Source organism: Lissotriton vulgaris, chromosome 9 (assembly GCF_964263255.1).
Source record: "Lissotriton vulgaris chromosome 9, aLisVul1.2, whole genome shotgun sequence".
NCBI classification, from domain to species: domain Eukaryota; kingdom Metazoa; phylum Chordata; class Amphibia; order Caudata; family Salamandridae; genus Lissotriton; species Lissotriton vulgaris.
Window position 1 is genome coordinate 1,042,020,693 of NC_141697.1, and position 16,155 is coordinate 1,042,036,847.

Genomic DNA, 16,155 nt, shown 5'->3' on the forward strand with positions numbered 1-16,155 from the left:
CATCCAACATTGAAAGTGTTTAAAAATAAATGCAATATAATTAATACTCCTTTATTTTGTATTTGTTCCTATATGTGTTAGTGGTAGTGTTATTCTCTTCCTCTGTTTTCTATTGCAGTACCAGTGGTTGGCTATGTGAGGTGCTTCACTTACTCCAAAGCTTGGCTGGAGTATATTTAAACCCGTTTTTTCAGCAGGGCATGTATTTTTTTTTATTTCAAGATTCTTTATTGGAAAATTCAGATATGAAACAGATACAGTACAGTGGTAATGCGGGGGCACATACAGATAAGTTACAGGCGAGTTGTGGTAAACAGTCGGCTTAAAGTCTTGGTTACTGATGTAGGTAGTCTGTGTCTATGTAGGCCCCTAGAGTCTGGAAGGAAGTGTGAAAGGAGGAAAAGAGGAAGAAGAGAGAAGGGGGGGGGGGGCAGACCACTCCCAGGTCGTTGCTCCTAGTTTTGGTTGTTTGCTGCCTGTGGCACCCTCCCTAAACCCCTCTTTACTAATAAATGGGTAGGGTTAATGGAAGTTATCATCCTACATTTTCTGAACACTCACTTGTCCCTCTGACATATACCACTACAGATCTTCACATCCATGGTGTTCGCTCCATAAATAAAAGACAGGATAGGCAGAGGAGGGGGGTTCCCTGGCCAGAGGTTTGTGAATTGCATTTTGGAGTACGTAAAATTAATGAAACTTTGGGCCCTCCAATATGGCTTTTGTGAATAGCACTCATAGATTGAGGCTGGTGGCAGGTGTGTGCATGTTAAAATGTAGATAATGGGTTATTGTGGGGGTTTTTTCAGTTCTCAACTTTACAACTAATTTACTCGCTACCTAGTGAAATGATACTCAAATATTTGCAAGTAAGAGACTATCTTATACGGAAAATGAACTTAAAAGAAATTACTAGCTCGGATATTTGGGAATTTTTGTATAGTTCTAAAGAGAAATCAATAATTAGCACAGGATATAAACATCTAATCCAGCATAACTCGGATGATTGTCCCCGACTGTATCAAAAATGGACGCTTGAATTGGGAACTAATGCGACACCTCAGAATATCTCAAATGCTTTCACAATTCTTAATAAAACTACACATTCTTCAAGTTTAAAGCTCCAATTATACCGAACGATCAGCCAACTTTATCATACTCCTCAGAAAATTGCCAAATGGTCACAAAATAATGAGCGTACCAAATGCCCTAAATGCGATCTGAGGGCAGCAGATCTTATTCATATGATCTATTCTTGTCCAGTACTGAACCTGTTCTGGCGAGAAATAGAAACTACTTTATACGAAAAACAACTGATCAGTTCCCCACTTACCTCATCTATGGTATTACTTTATATGCATGAGAGGGGCCATGATAATAGAAGTTGGTTAGACATAGCGATCTCCTGTGCTAGACTGGTAGTAGCTAGAGCCTGGATTTCACCGAATCCACCTCAGAGGACGGAATGGCAAATGTTATTACATGAAATATACACTATGGAAAAGGCCCTCGCTAAGAATAGGAGCAGAAAATCTATAGATAGAATGGAAAAGATCTGGGCTAATTTTGTATAAACATTAAGTGGTTTTGAGATGAATTTATATGTTTTTCTTTTTCTCATAAAAGTCTTCTTTGTTCAGCTAAGTTGTAACATTTACAGAATGCTGGTATAACTAACATATGGATGCTATCCCTGATGTCACTCTAAATTATGTTATATTATTTCTTTTTCTTTGTTATAATGTCTTTTTGCTGATGACTTGTCTGTCAAATAAAAAAAATAAAAAAAAAAATGGGTTATTGTGATTAATGTCTATGTCCGAAGAATAGTTCATTAGAACAGAGGTGAAAAATATTCAGCATAGTGATACACGAATCAAAAATCCGAACAATCCCAAGTGTACACCAATTGTTTACACCATGATAAGATACTTGCATACCAAAAGTGCAAATATTATTAACAAGCATTAGTTAAGCCATCACTTCTGGCGTTACTGTGCTACTTCATAAAAGTGTGCTTTGCGTATGCCTGTGTTTAAACGAATTATCGCATTAAAGCCAGACATGGAAGCTTTCACAAGGCTTGCCCCATGACCTTGTTGGATCATTTCACAGGCAGAGGCGTTTGTGTTTCCAAAGCCAATTATTTATAACAGAATCAAGTGTGGAACTGACAGGGCGTCTGCTTTCAATATCATCACCTCAAAAAGAAACTCGGATCCCTTGAGGAATGTAAAGGTATCATATCTGTAATATGCTTATATATTTGCAAACACACTTATGCAGGACGTTTTAGTCCTATAAACTTACATAACCCTGGAAAGCACCACTGTTGCCAAACAGGTTCCCCTGCACCAAAAACATGAATGCAGAAAGTTCAAACATATCCATTCATGTGTTACCTGCTCTCCACACGTGAGCCACAGGTTTAGAATTGCAACAAAAAACCACAACGAGATAATGTGCTTTGGGACAACCTTGTTCAGAGACTGGCTTTCATGTGTTTTCTTAATAGTTTGCCATGTTTTGGAAGGGCTGTTCATCAAGGTCTTGTGATTTTGTAGATAGTATTTTGTCACATTTGTGCTCCCATTCGGTTTCAGTAATGAGGCATTAAGTACTATTTTGTTGGGCTATAGAGGTTACATGATGTGTAGACGGAGTTATTCTGGAAGTGGTGCTGTTTGGATACCGTAGCCTGCCATAAAGACATAGAATTAATCACCCATTGTGCTTGCATAGCTATCGGTTTTACACTGCTGTCATGATAAAAACAATACTAGATGTTAACCTTGTCTGGTTAACATCAGTTGGAGAAAAAAAACAAGCAATGTAAATATTGGCCGTTTGTCAAAAGTATCCGTTACGCAATATTTTACTAGGTTTGTCTTTTATATTCACAACTTTCAATAAAAATATTCGGAGTCCTTTACATCGTCCTTTAATTTAGCCTGATCACCAAAGTGGTCTACTCCCAGCTTCCATATTGCTGTAGACCAATATTTTGCTTCATTATTGTATTGTCTTTGTAGAACAAATGGAGCAACAAACACACAGGTGTCGAACTAACAAAAATCAAAGTGCGCTGCATTTGGGGAAACTTGTTGCTTCTCCTTGTGCATTTGCATGTCCTAGCATTGACGTGTCAATATGGGCAAGTCATGTATATTTTTCCCCGGAAGCAGTTAGACATGTTCTATGTCAGGGCTCCTACCTATGTCTTCTAGAATTTAGTCGTAATATTCTAATCACATGTGCCACCATAACACTCTTTAGTTGTGTCTTGTCTCCCAAGGTAAATGGAAGTGCAGAAAAGCTGAGCTCAGCAAACGGTAACTTAATTTGTATCACTCACATAGTATGTGACCTGTAAGAAACAGAGCCCGGTCACTCCATTAGAGTAGTCTGCATAAAAAAAAATGAGCAAACTATTATTGAAGACTAGGATTCCATTCAGCATCTTTCAAGCCTTTTTTTGGATGTTGGACAAAAAGCAAGGCCTTGTGTAGGAGTTCCTGGCACTCCATCTCCAACAGTTTTGTACCACGGACAGCAGCACAATGTACACATGTACAGCATACTCATGGCAAGATGCAGTGCCCTGGTGTTTCATAGTCTGGGTCTTTTAATTGGTGGAGCTTGGTTTGTGCAGTCTGGACAAAAAAAATAGATTATGCGATGGTGGTAATAGTTTGGGCATTGTGCATTACTTCATTTGCCAAAATGTGCATTTTTAATCACTTTATTATGTTAGATGACTTCAAGACTTGGGGTTCCTAAATTCTATTGAACACAAGCGTTCTTGCTATGCTAATGTGGGTTTCAGATATGTTCCACACTTACTGGAGGGGTCACAGATATTTCTCCCACATCCCCATACATTGTGAAAGTCATTCTGCCATATATAAGGAGGGAAAAGGGCAGGTGGGCACAAGAGATAAGTGAAGACCAAGGGTAGACATGAGAGAGGACAAAGGGGGAGAGATGAAAGGTTGAGGTGATCTATTGGCCTATATCTCGGGCGTAAAACTAAAACACAAAGAGCCCTTGGGTCCGGGAACGCAACTAACGATTGTCTCTATGTAGAAAAAAGGAGGAAACTATGCTGTGAGGGGGGGGGGGGGGGAGAGAAAGTGTCCCTTTTAAGGACAGTTCCTCTCACACACCAGAGGTGTCATGCTTTATCCTGTCAATCGGACAGACGCTGCAGATCTTATGCTTGAGCTGAGCAGTTGGATGGGCATTTGTACCAAGGGCCACTTGGCGAGGACAGATATTATACCCGACCTTTGCAGGTTGTACAGGTGAATCTGCTGAACAGCCGGATCACTGGTTTTGTTTACACTCCGCTTCAGTTTCACAATTTATTTTTTGCACATACGTGTTGCAGTAGCTTGTAAGAGATCCTGATGAAAGCCATGACACTGATATAGGTCAATACAGCTGAAACATGTTGATCCCTTTCTTGTGCAATTGCCTCCAATGTCGGCAGTACACTACTCACTTATAGTTTATTGATGCTAGCTGGTGCTAGTATTAAAAGCAATGTTAGGCTTACCTCATAGCTAGTTTTAGTTATTCGTTTTTCACCACAGTTTAGATAGCAGTGCACTCCCTCCACTCACACAAACGCTCATATTTTTTTAATACCCTGCTTCTCTGTAAAACATCCCTGAGCCCCTCCTTTCCAGCAAGGGAGTTGTAGCCTGCGTCACGACCTGGTTCGTGATGCAAGGAGGTATCCCGATAATGAAGCATGACACCTCTGGTGTGTGAGGAAAACGGTCCTTAAAAGGGACTCTTCCCCTCCCCCCCCCCATCCCCCATCCCCAGCATAGTTCCCCTTTTTTCCCATTAGGACAATCGCTAGTTGGATTCCCGGATCGAGGGCTCTTTGTATAGATTGGAGAGAATGCCCTCACTGGTCCAATAAATCTCCTCAGGCCCTATTTCTGTGTATTACTTTATCTCAGGTGGCCGTTCCCTGTAGTCTCATGAGATCAGCTTTTATTATTGATCTCTCTAGAGTCGAGTGGACATCATTGTGTCAGGCAGTACCAATCTAAAAATCTAAAAAAGATCAACATAATTGAGGGCCATCTTGAAACTAAGCTTGCACACCAGTAATGAATAAAACATTTTTTATACGTTTGCTACTTTGAAAAAATAAAAGCAAATGTTTTGCCTATGTATGCCATGCATGCACAAGATAAATAATTTGAAGTGTTGGCAGTAACTGGTTGTATTTTTTGATGCAAAATAACCCTTCATGCAATGTAATACCAGCATTCTATAGGAGGAGATATGATTCTCTTTGTCAATTCAGACCTGCATATTTGTATGAATATCTACTCCAATATATCATTTGACCATTTTATCATGGTCAGAATATATTACCTGCAGAAATATTGTGGGCAATAAAATCAAACTAAGCGTATTATTTGGTGTAAATTTAATGTTCAATCAATATTCCTTTATTTTGCAATATTCCTATTTCATATAAAGTACATATATAAAAACATTTCAACACATCTAAAAATATATTTTATAAAATCGACCTTCAGTCTTGAAAATGCATTAATACAGAAAAAGAGAAGGATACAATGCCCTCACAATAATATACATACACTATATAAAGGGTGATAATAGGAAGTTACATTTAACTACTTTCTAAAAAAGTCGAGAAATCAAGAGGCTAGAGAATAACACACAAACTCATCCTCAAGCATCTGGATAAAATATAGAGCTGCCCAACATTGCCTGAAATGGTCTGTCCGAACAAGAGGTAGAACACATTTTTCTTGGCTCTTAGTAGAATTTACAGAAGATATAGGGGCTCATTACGATGTCGGACGAAAAGCCTCCGCCAGACACATACTCTGGACCCACGGACATGCAGTCAGCGGTTCTGGCCACGGGATTACGATGCGACCGAACACCGATTGGTCGGAGTCCCATTATTCCCTATGTGAGCTCATGTTCCACCTGACAACCGGCCGTAACATAGGCTCCTATGGGGAAATGGGGTGTTTGTGGAAAACTCTGCACTGTCGCAGGCACCCCCACAGTGCTATTCACACAATGCAGGGTTTTACAGGGGGTCCCTTAGGTACCCACTCTGCCATCAACTGTAGGCTACAGGGCTTAAAGGGCTCTGCCAGGGGCCCATAAATTCACTTTCCGACAGACTTTTCATGTTAAACAGACCGACGCAGAAAAACTGTTGGAAAATCGTCATAGTTATCAAGAGGGCGGAAACTCAGTCCATAGGGGTGTGTGATGTGGTCTTGACCGACTGGAATACTCTGAGTCGCTTGGAACCAATTCGGAATGAATGCGCAGTTTATATTCTGACCGCGAACATCGTAATCAGGCAATTAAAATGTAAACCAGCAGTCGGTCGGAAGGTTGCAGAGGTGGTAGAGGAGATTCCAACTGTCTGGAGGAGGCTTTCCTCTCGACATTATGAGCCCCAAAGTGCAGATCTGTTTGTGAAGATGAGCCATCAGACAGACATAGGGTTTGTTCTTCTAATGCGTACGTATTACACGGATAACCCAACCTCAGGAGGATATAATCTAGTCGGAATCTTACGAAGCTAAACCAGTGTTGTAGAATTGGGACATGCACTAAATCTGAATTATTACATCGCCTCCATAGGAGGAGACCGTTCATAGACAAACTGGACAAAAGTCTCAGTAAAGCTCTCCCTTCTGTCCTGAGTGGCCTTTAGGCAAAAGGCTTCCTTCAGTTTGGCTTTAGAAATTGGTTTACAACTAGGTGGTTCTCAAAGAATTTGGAGAGGTCCAATGCTCTCAAAGTGTTTTTCACAACATGTAACCATCTATTATTTCCGACATGATCCAATTTTAGACAATCATTCAGGATGATTTGATTTCATTAAACAGACTCCCTTCTCCATATAGAATGCCACAAAGTGATTGGTGCTAAACAAGTTATATCAGAAATAAAAGGGGCACTCATTTCATTGTGACAGTTCTAATTTGAACAGGTACAAGGGTGGGAAAGTAGCCTTTTATAGAAGCCATCCTCAATGTGCTGGAGGGTGTCGACATTTGACATACCCTAAATCCCTGCCCCATACAAGGCCATTGACTTTGCTTTGGCCTTGTAAACCTTCATAATTTCTGGTATAGGTTTGTATCCCAATTTTTTTTATGAAGGTGAAGATGGCCCTGATGCTCTTTTCAAAAGATAGCTCTCGGTTAACTACCATTCTGTTCCAGGTTAGCTTTTCATAAAAAAGAATCCCCAAATAGGAGAACGGGTGTACCACCTCCAGCCAGCATGTTTCTGTATGGAATGAGGGTAGTCACTTCAACCGACAAGAATGCATATTTTTGCCTTATTAACTCTCACCCTTCATGCTAGGTAATACCAGAATTCTAAAGGAGGAGATCTGATACTCTTTATTGATAATTCAGACGTACATAATTGTATGAATAACTACTCCAATATATCACTTGGCCATTTGATCATGGTCAGAATAAATTGCCAGCAGAAATATCATGGGCAATAAAATCAAAATAAGCTTCTATTTTGGTGTAAATATTACTTTTAAAAATCAGTATTAAATTACAATTAATATCATAATCTTTCTTTTTTTAAATTTATGCTTCATTGAAATTTTGTTTTTGGTGAAGTTTAAGTTTGTATATTATTTTGTAGTTTTGGGTAGGTTTTTTTATCAAATGATTCTAGGCAATTTATTTTTGGTAGGTTTCAATTCATATAGTGCATATTTTGTACCTTGCTTTTAAATAGAATTATTTAAGGTAATTTATTTTTGGTAGATTTCGGTTAATGCAGTGTATGTTTTGTTTCTTTTTAAAATGTAATTTATAAATATGATTGAGAATTGTATTTGTTGATTTATTGGGGGATTTACAGAACATTTCAATGTTAAGTTAAATTAAGTATGTAATTTTCATAAATGCTAAATATATTTCCAGTTATAAAAAATATTATAGGAGTTCAATATGTTTTAATTGGTACATTTTGTTAAAAGGACCAGAGTTGTTTTGGTAGTTAGCATGGGTAGTGTTTTATTAGGACAGTAAACATAACCCCTTAAAATAAAAACAATTATCACATTGTTAACATAGTACATTTGACCCACTGTAGTATATGGCCTTTCCTAATCTTTGTGGGATTGGAGTTAAAATAGACAGTTATACCCCCTCTAATAGCTATTTTTTATCTAGTGTCTGTGGGAGTAGAGTTAGAATAGAAAATGTTACTATTATGTATGTACATGCGCTTTCCCAATGTTTGTGGAGATTAGAGTCTATACAAAATATTTAGCATGCTCAAACATACACTTTCCCCAAAGTCTGTGGGATCAGAGTTAAAATAGTAAATCAGACCCCCCCCCCCCGGTATTATTTTTCTCCAGTGTTTTGGGGATTGGAGATACAACAATTATCCTGACTGTTAAACCGGTCAGTCTTAGGGTGGTGTCTCTGTCCCCTACACCCCCCCCCCCAAACTGTTTGCCTTCCTCCTCTACTTTTTTTTGACCTCATGTTTGCTGGTATGAGGACTCAGGGTCCTAATACCAGAATATGGTAATATTGGCCTATCCCCAATAGCATAGTTAGCTTACTTAGAAGTCCCTAGAAATGTAATACATATTTTTCCTCTTGTATCCAATATGTTTAACAATGCTTCATGGAATTCTCCTTGACTATGACACATCCAAAACCAAAAAGGTACTGTGTACCCAAGGCCTGCAACTTAAATGCTACTAGTGGCCTCCAGCACGGATTATGCCAGCCAGTTGGGTAGCCCCTTTTACATGTCTCAGGCCTGTCATTGCAGAGCCTATGTGGGCAGTTTAAAACTGCCCTTTTTAACCTGGCAAAATAAACCTTTTGCCAGGACCAAACCTTCCTTGTAGTATAGAAGTTATCCCTAGGGAAGACCCTTGACAGCCGAAAGGGCAGGGTGTAATGTATACAAAAAAAATAATAAGACATGTCCTTTTAGGTTTTAAAGTCCTGGTGGTGAAAAACTCACAAATGTGTTTTTCACTACCGCAAGGCCTATCTCCTATTGGATAACATTGGAGGTGTGTTATTACATTTGACAAGTGTAATTTCCAAATGGGAAGAGATAATAAGTTTGTCTTTGGTGTCTTTAGAAATCCTAACTCATGTCAAAGTCGGATTTTAAATTATAGTTCTGAAAAATGCCATTTTAAGAAAGTTGCCATTTTCTTGCATCAGCCATTTGGTGCATGAAGCCGGTCTGTGGTCACATAACTGTGTAGTGTACAGATTGGATTTGTGTATTCCTCCTAGATGGCCACACGCAAATGGGAGATTCAGTGTGACTGGAAGGACACTAAGGGGCTGATTCCGATCTCGCTCGGAAGGGCTCCGAATGCAATACGGCAGGAAAAAGTATGAGCCGTACGTGTATTTTCCGAATGACTCGTACACCTGTACGAGCGAGCAAGTACGATGCAAGACACGTGAAATCGCTGACCGAATCGTTTCTGGGTCTGAATCGCTTCGTACGTCTCCTCCGTAAGCAAACCGTGGTGTGCAATGGAGGCGATTTCTGACCGAGCCAGTTCGATGCATGATTTGGACAGCCCGATCGAGTCGGAGCCTCTGACACGTAAACGCTCCGGGAAGCGGACTTCGGAGGTTCACGCCGGACCCCCTCCTTCACCCTTAGTCGTACGAGTCGATCACATGGGGGACCCAAGGGTCCCCCCTACACATGAATGTGTAGTGCAGGTGGCACAGACGCGCCCCCACTACATGTGTGCAACATACCCTTTTCGTCAATGGGAGCCTATGTACATCACTAAATCAAAGGGGAGAGGGAGGACTAGGTAAGCTAGTCTGAATCCCCGCTTTTTTATATCAAAAATCAAGAAAGACTAGCTAAGTTTATGCAGGTAAGACTCAATGGAGTACGTATGTCAAGGAAAACCAGTAGGTTTTATTAGAAAGCCCTCACCCACCAACCTAGTTGGTGGCATGCTTCATCATCGGGCCCACCACAGTGGCACCTAACGTGCCCCGGGTGTGCTTCGACGCCAGATTACTGCGGAGCTGGTATAATTACTGGTTGTGCAGTGTGGTGAGTATGAAAGTGAAGATTAAAAAGCCATACAAAAGTCCCAGCACCCGAGGGTAAAAACTATTTTAATAAAACTGGGTATCTGTTGGCACGTTAAAAAGGCAAACGGACACGGTGGAGTATGGATTATGACCTCCAGTGTCCTGTGTGGTCTACATGTTTCAGCCTGGCCTTTCTTAATTTGAAACAGGCTTTCCTCAGGACCAAGTGAGTATGTGTGGGTTTTTATAAAAATAATTTACAGTGAGTGTTTTTAGGATTTTATGTGTAGCACGCACTAAGGTGCTATATGGGTGAGAAGGGGATTCCCTCTCGCTTTGCTACATATAACATAAAGGGGGAGACATACAGACGTACAGGGTAGAGTCATATTAGCATATTATTTCCAAAACAGTCGTCATTCCACCGTCTTATAAGGTGAGTGAGCGAACTATACATGGCTAAAGTGTGGTCTTGGCAGTGGCAAGACTCATGTGATGGTTATCTAGAAGCCGGTTGTAGTGGTGAGCTAGAAAACGACAATGTCAATGTGAGGTTCAGGTAAGTGAAAGAAAATCAATTATTGTCCTCACACAGTATTTAGCTGTTCAAAGCCTCCTTGGGTCGCCTGGCAGAGAAAAAGACCCTAAAAGAAGGTAGTATTGGTTTTATAAAATTATAAAATTATCCGACCTGTAAGGGAAGACCTCAACACCTTACCCCCACAGTTGCTGTAGTGCGCAGCCTCAATTACTCACGAAACTGTCGATCTGGTTCCTCCTTGGACCTGTAATCCTTCTGCGGCGCCCGGTTGTGAAAGGAGGGCTAGCCGAGCATGTTTATTTATAGCTTCCGTAATTGTCTGCACCTGTGTCAGGGTAGAAACAGAGGGAGGGGTGCTGCGCTGAAAGCGCCATGTCATGCGCGCTCTGCGCATGCGTGCCGTGAATAGAAGTTCCTATTCCGCGCGTGCGCCTTTGGTTTGTGCTACACCGCGCATGCGCGGGTAGTTAGAGGCTGTGTGAAGCTACCGCGCATGCGCGGAAGAGTGTACTAGCGCTCATGGTGGCGCTAATATGTATTATTACTCGTGGGGAGAGCAGAAGGTGTCAAAAATGATAAATATGGACACCAAATGAGAGAAATTAATTAAGGACACCAAGTGAGAGAAATTAAAGCATGAAACTTTAAGATTTAGATAGAGATCGATCAATGTGAGAATGATTGGTCTATGCACAGTATAGTGAAGAGAAGGAAGCAAAATGCATTAAGTGTTAAGCGAATTCCATGGTATGGAGTCGTTTAGCCCCTCAGTGTGAGTGGATAGGCGGTAAATCCAACGTTGTTCTTTCTGGAGGAGAAATCTTTCATTGTTTCCTGTTATGGGGAATTGTTCAATCACAGTCCAAGTGAAGTCATTTGGAGTGTGATTGTGGGACAGGCAGTGGTCAGTAAGTCTGCTTATATTTTTGCCACATCGGATGGTGCTGCGATGTTCCATCATTCTTGTCCGTACCTTTCGGGTAGTCATACCTACATACCGTAGGCCACATCTGCATGTCATAAGGTACACCAGGTTGGAAGAATTACAGTTGGTGAACTGGCGTTGTGTCCATACCTTGCCTGGTTCTAGGTCCAGGGTTTTTGAGGGGGATGTCAGGTGGCATACACTACAATTATTGCACGGTTGGTGTCCCGTAAGTTTTGGTAAGCCCCAAGCATTGAGGACAGTGTTGTCGTTAGTGGCATGGTTCGGTCTGGGTCTGGTGTGTACTAGGGAGTCTTTTAGATTCTTCGCCCTTTTATATGCGAATCTAGGTTTGTCCCAGTTTCGGTTGCCCGAGTTAATAATCCTCCAGTTCCTGTTGATTATGTTGGAAACCTGATTTGACACGGTATTGTAAGTGGTGACGCATGTCAGAGTGGATTCATCAGGAGGCCTTGTTGTTACCTCAAGAAGTGCCTCTCTATTTTGGTTTCGCGCCCTCTTGCAGGTGGTGTTTAGGATCCTGGTGGGGTATCCCCTGTCTTCCAATTTATGGATCAAGCAGGCTGATTGTTGTTTGTAGTCCTGAATCCGGCTGCAGTTGCGTCTTAGTCGTAAAAACTGACCGTAAGGGAGATTTTCCCGTAGGGGTCTAGGGTGGAAGCTGTCAAACCTCAAAAGTGAGTTCCTTGATGTGGGTTTGTGGTAGGTCGTAGTTGTCAGGCCATCCATGTCTGCCTTGATGTTGAGGTCCAGGAAGGCCAATTCAGAGGCACTGCTCGTGCAAGTAAACCTCAGGTAGTTGTCACAGGTATTGAGCCAGATGAGGAATTGATCCAGGGATTCCTGATTTCCTTCCCAGATAACCAGGATGTCGTCGATATATCGACGCCACATACTGATGTTAGCTGTGTAGGGATTGTATGTGAGTTTTTTCAAAATGGGCTACATAAAGACCAGCTATGCTGGGAGCGAAAACGCTCCCCATGCTTGTCCCATTAGTCTGTAGGTACAGCTTGCCCTCGTACTCGAAGTAGTTGTCTTTTAATGCCAGAGTGGCACATTCCATTACAAAGCTGCGTGGAGTGTGATGGTTCCAAACGGTTCCCATTAAGACTTCCTCAAGTACTTCCAGTGTGGCGTCCTGCGGTAAGCTGGTGTATAGGCTCTCAATGTCTAATCCGACAAGGAGTTGGGTTTCCGGGTTGTAGTTGGTTTCTTTGATTACATTGAGAAGATGTTTCGTGTCCTTGATGTATGATGGTGTGAGTTGTACCAATGGGTTCAAGAAGAAATCGCAAAAGCGTGACAGGGGCTCTAAGAGTGATTGATTCCCAGACACAATTGGTCTTCCCGGTGGTGGGGTTACTCGTTTGTGTATCTTCGGGAGAGTGTAGAAATATGGGATTTTGGCATTTTTGCTGCACAGGTAGTCGGCCTCCTGTTTAGAGATGTGCTCTGCGTCCCGGGCATTTTTTACCAAGATCTGTATCCTCTTGCTTAGTTCCTCGGTGGGGTCCTTCCTGAGTGGTCTGTAATTTCTGGTGTCGCTGAGGAGTCTGCGACATTCAGTGTCATAATCTGTTTTATCCATGAGAACGATACCTCCCCCCTTGTCGGCGGGTTTTATGACAAGGGCCGGGTTAGCCTGCAGGCATCTTATTGTTTCACGTTCCCGATGGGACAGATTATTAAAGGTGTTTTTCTCCTGTATGTTCTCCACCTCAGTGTAGACTGCCTGTTCGAAGGCAGCAATCTCGACAGGTATACTGGCGGGTGGAGGAATGAAAGTAGATTTTAGTCTGAGGCCTGTCTCATTGGGGACTTCCTCTTGGGGGTCGTTGGACTCTGTTTTCTTTTCAAAGAAGGCTTTTAATTTTAGTTTTCTAAAGAACTCCGCCAGTTCCATGTGTAATTTGAAGTGGTCCAGTTTGGCTGTAGGGACGAAAGATAGGCCTTTGTTCAGGACTGCTATTTCTTCTTCTGTCAATTCTGTGCTTGAAATGTTGAACACCAGCTGGTCTTTGGTTCTCACTGCTGTTGCTATTTGCTCGGTCCCGCCTGTTCCTTGGTTTTGTTCCTCGTGTTCGAGCTCACTGGTTCCGCTTCTGGTGTCCAGTGGACCTGTGGTGCATTTCTTCTTTTTCCGCGATTCCTGCGGCCCTGTGATAAAAAAGGATATCTTTGATTTTGATTCCCTTGAAAGTATGGCATCTGCCCTGGTGCGTACATCGGAGGGAAACCATAGAAAGGGGGTGGTATTGGTCCAAATTGTGGTGGCCCAAAATTGTGGTTCTGTGGTGGACCCTGCCAGGGTTGCTGCCAATGTTGGCCTCGTCGCCCTCTCCCTCTGGATTGATTGGATCCGGTGCTAGAATTGCTGGAGACCGAACTATTGTCCCCGGAGCTGTCGGAGTCTTTTTTAGCTGGGGTATAAGCATCGTCCGAATAAGGGTATGTCTTAATGAAACTGAATCTCTTCAGATCTTTCTCAAAATGTTTAATTTTTGTCTGAGTTAGGTATTCTTTGTAGTCAGCCATCTCTCGGTTTTGATCTTCTAGTTTCTTTTTGAAACCAGTTAGGGTGGTCTTAAAATGGTTCTCAGTTGCCTGAATTTCGATCAGGATAGCATCGGAGAGTCGTTTGGCGGTTTTGATGATGAGGACGAGCCAGTCCCTGGTGCAGTGCCAGGCGATCTGGGCCCAATCCTTCCTGAAAGTGGCATCATCTAGGAAGATTCTAGGAGCGTTGGTGACTATGAGACCTTTTGGAGCAGTGTTGGTGCGTAAATACTGTGCTAGAATTACGCCATGTAAGATGGTCCGTATTTTGTTCCTTTTCTTCTCAGTTAGTGCATCCCAATCGGTGGACTGTGCAATGGTTGCGGGGATATTGAAGTCTGCCGCAAGGGACGGGTCGGATAAGATTTCACTGATGTCATCCTCAGTGTACGTTAGACCGGTGTTTTCTGCCATGTTGTTGTGTTGTTTAAAAAAGATAAACTCTCACAGCTGTGCGCTGCCTAAATATCACTAAATCAAAGGAGAGAGGGAGGACTAGGTAAGCTAGTCTGAATCCCCGCTTTTATATATCAAAAATCAAGAAAGACTAGCTAAGTTTATGCAGGTAAGACTCAATGGAGTACGTATGTCAAGGAAAACCAGTAGGTTTTATTAGAAAGCCCTCACCCACCAACCTAGGTTAAAATCTACTTTCATTCCTCCACCCGCCAGTATACCTGTCGAGATTGCTGCCTTCGAACAGGCAGTCTACACTGAGGTGGAGAACATACAGGAGAAAAACACCTTTAATAATCTGTCCCATCGGGAACGTGAAACAATAAGACGCCTGCAGGCTAACCCGGCCCTTGTCATAAAACCCGCCGACAAGGGGGGAGGTATCGTTCTCATGGATAAAACAGATTATGACACTGAATGTCGCAGACTCCTCAGCGACACCAGAAATTACAGACCACTCAGGAAGGACCCCACCGAGGAACTAAGCAAGAGGATACAGATCTTGGTAAAAAATGCCCGGGACGCAGAGCACATCTCTAAACAGGAGGCCGACTACCTGTGCAGCAAAAATGCCAAAATCCCATATTTCTACACTCTCCCGAAGATACACAAACGAGTAACCCCACCACCGGGAAGACCAATTGTGTCTGGGAATCAATCACTCTTAGAGCCCCTGTCACGCTTTTGCGATTTCTTCTTGAACCCATTGGTACAACTCACACCATCATACATCAAGGACACGAAACATCTTCTCAATGTAATCAAAGAAACCAACTACAACCCGGAAACCCAACTCCTTGTCGGATTAGACATTGAGAGCCTATACACCAGCTTACCGCAGGACGCCACACTGGAAGTACTTGAGGAAGTCTTAATGGGAACCGTTTGGAACCATCACACTCCACGCAGCTTTGTAATGGAATGTGCCACTCTGGCATTAAAAGACAACTACTTCGAGTACGAGGGCAAGCTGTACCTACAGACTAATGGGACAAGCATGGGGAGCGTTTTCGCTCCCAGCATAGCTGGTCTTTATGTAGCCCATTTTGAAAAAACTCACATACAATCTGTGAACAATCCCTACACAGCTAACATCAGTATGTGGCGTCGATATATCGACGACATCCTGGTTATCTGGGAAGGAAATCAGGAATCCCTGGATCAATTCCTCATCTGGCTCAATACCTGTGACAACTACCTGAGGTTTACTTGCACGAGCAGTGCCTCTGAATTGGCCTTCCTGGACCTCAACATCAAGGCAGACATGGATGGCCTGACAACTACGACCTACCACAAACCCACATCAAGGAACTCACTTTTGAGGTTTGACAGCTTCCACCCTAGACCCCTACGGGAAAATCTCCCTTACGGTCAGTTTTTACGACTAAGACGCAACTGCAGCCGGATTCAGGACTACAAACAACAATCAGCCTGCTTGATCCATAAATTGGAAGACAGGGGATACCCCACCAGGATCCTAAACACCACCTGCAAGAGGGCGCGAAACCAAAATAGAGAGGCACTTCTTGAGGTAACAACAAGGCCTCCTGATG

At 42.4% G+C, this 16,155-nt stretch overlaps 1 long non-coding RNA gene across 1 annotated transcript in view; it reads right to left on the minus strand.

Moving 5' to 3' along the window:
- LOC147692761 (uncharacterized) overlaps positions 1-16,155 on the minus strand; it is a 794,352-nt gene that overhangs the window by 684,090 nt on the left and 94,107 nt on the right. The gene's annotated exons all lie outside the window — the stretch shown is intronic.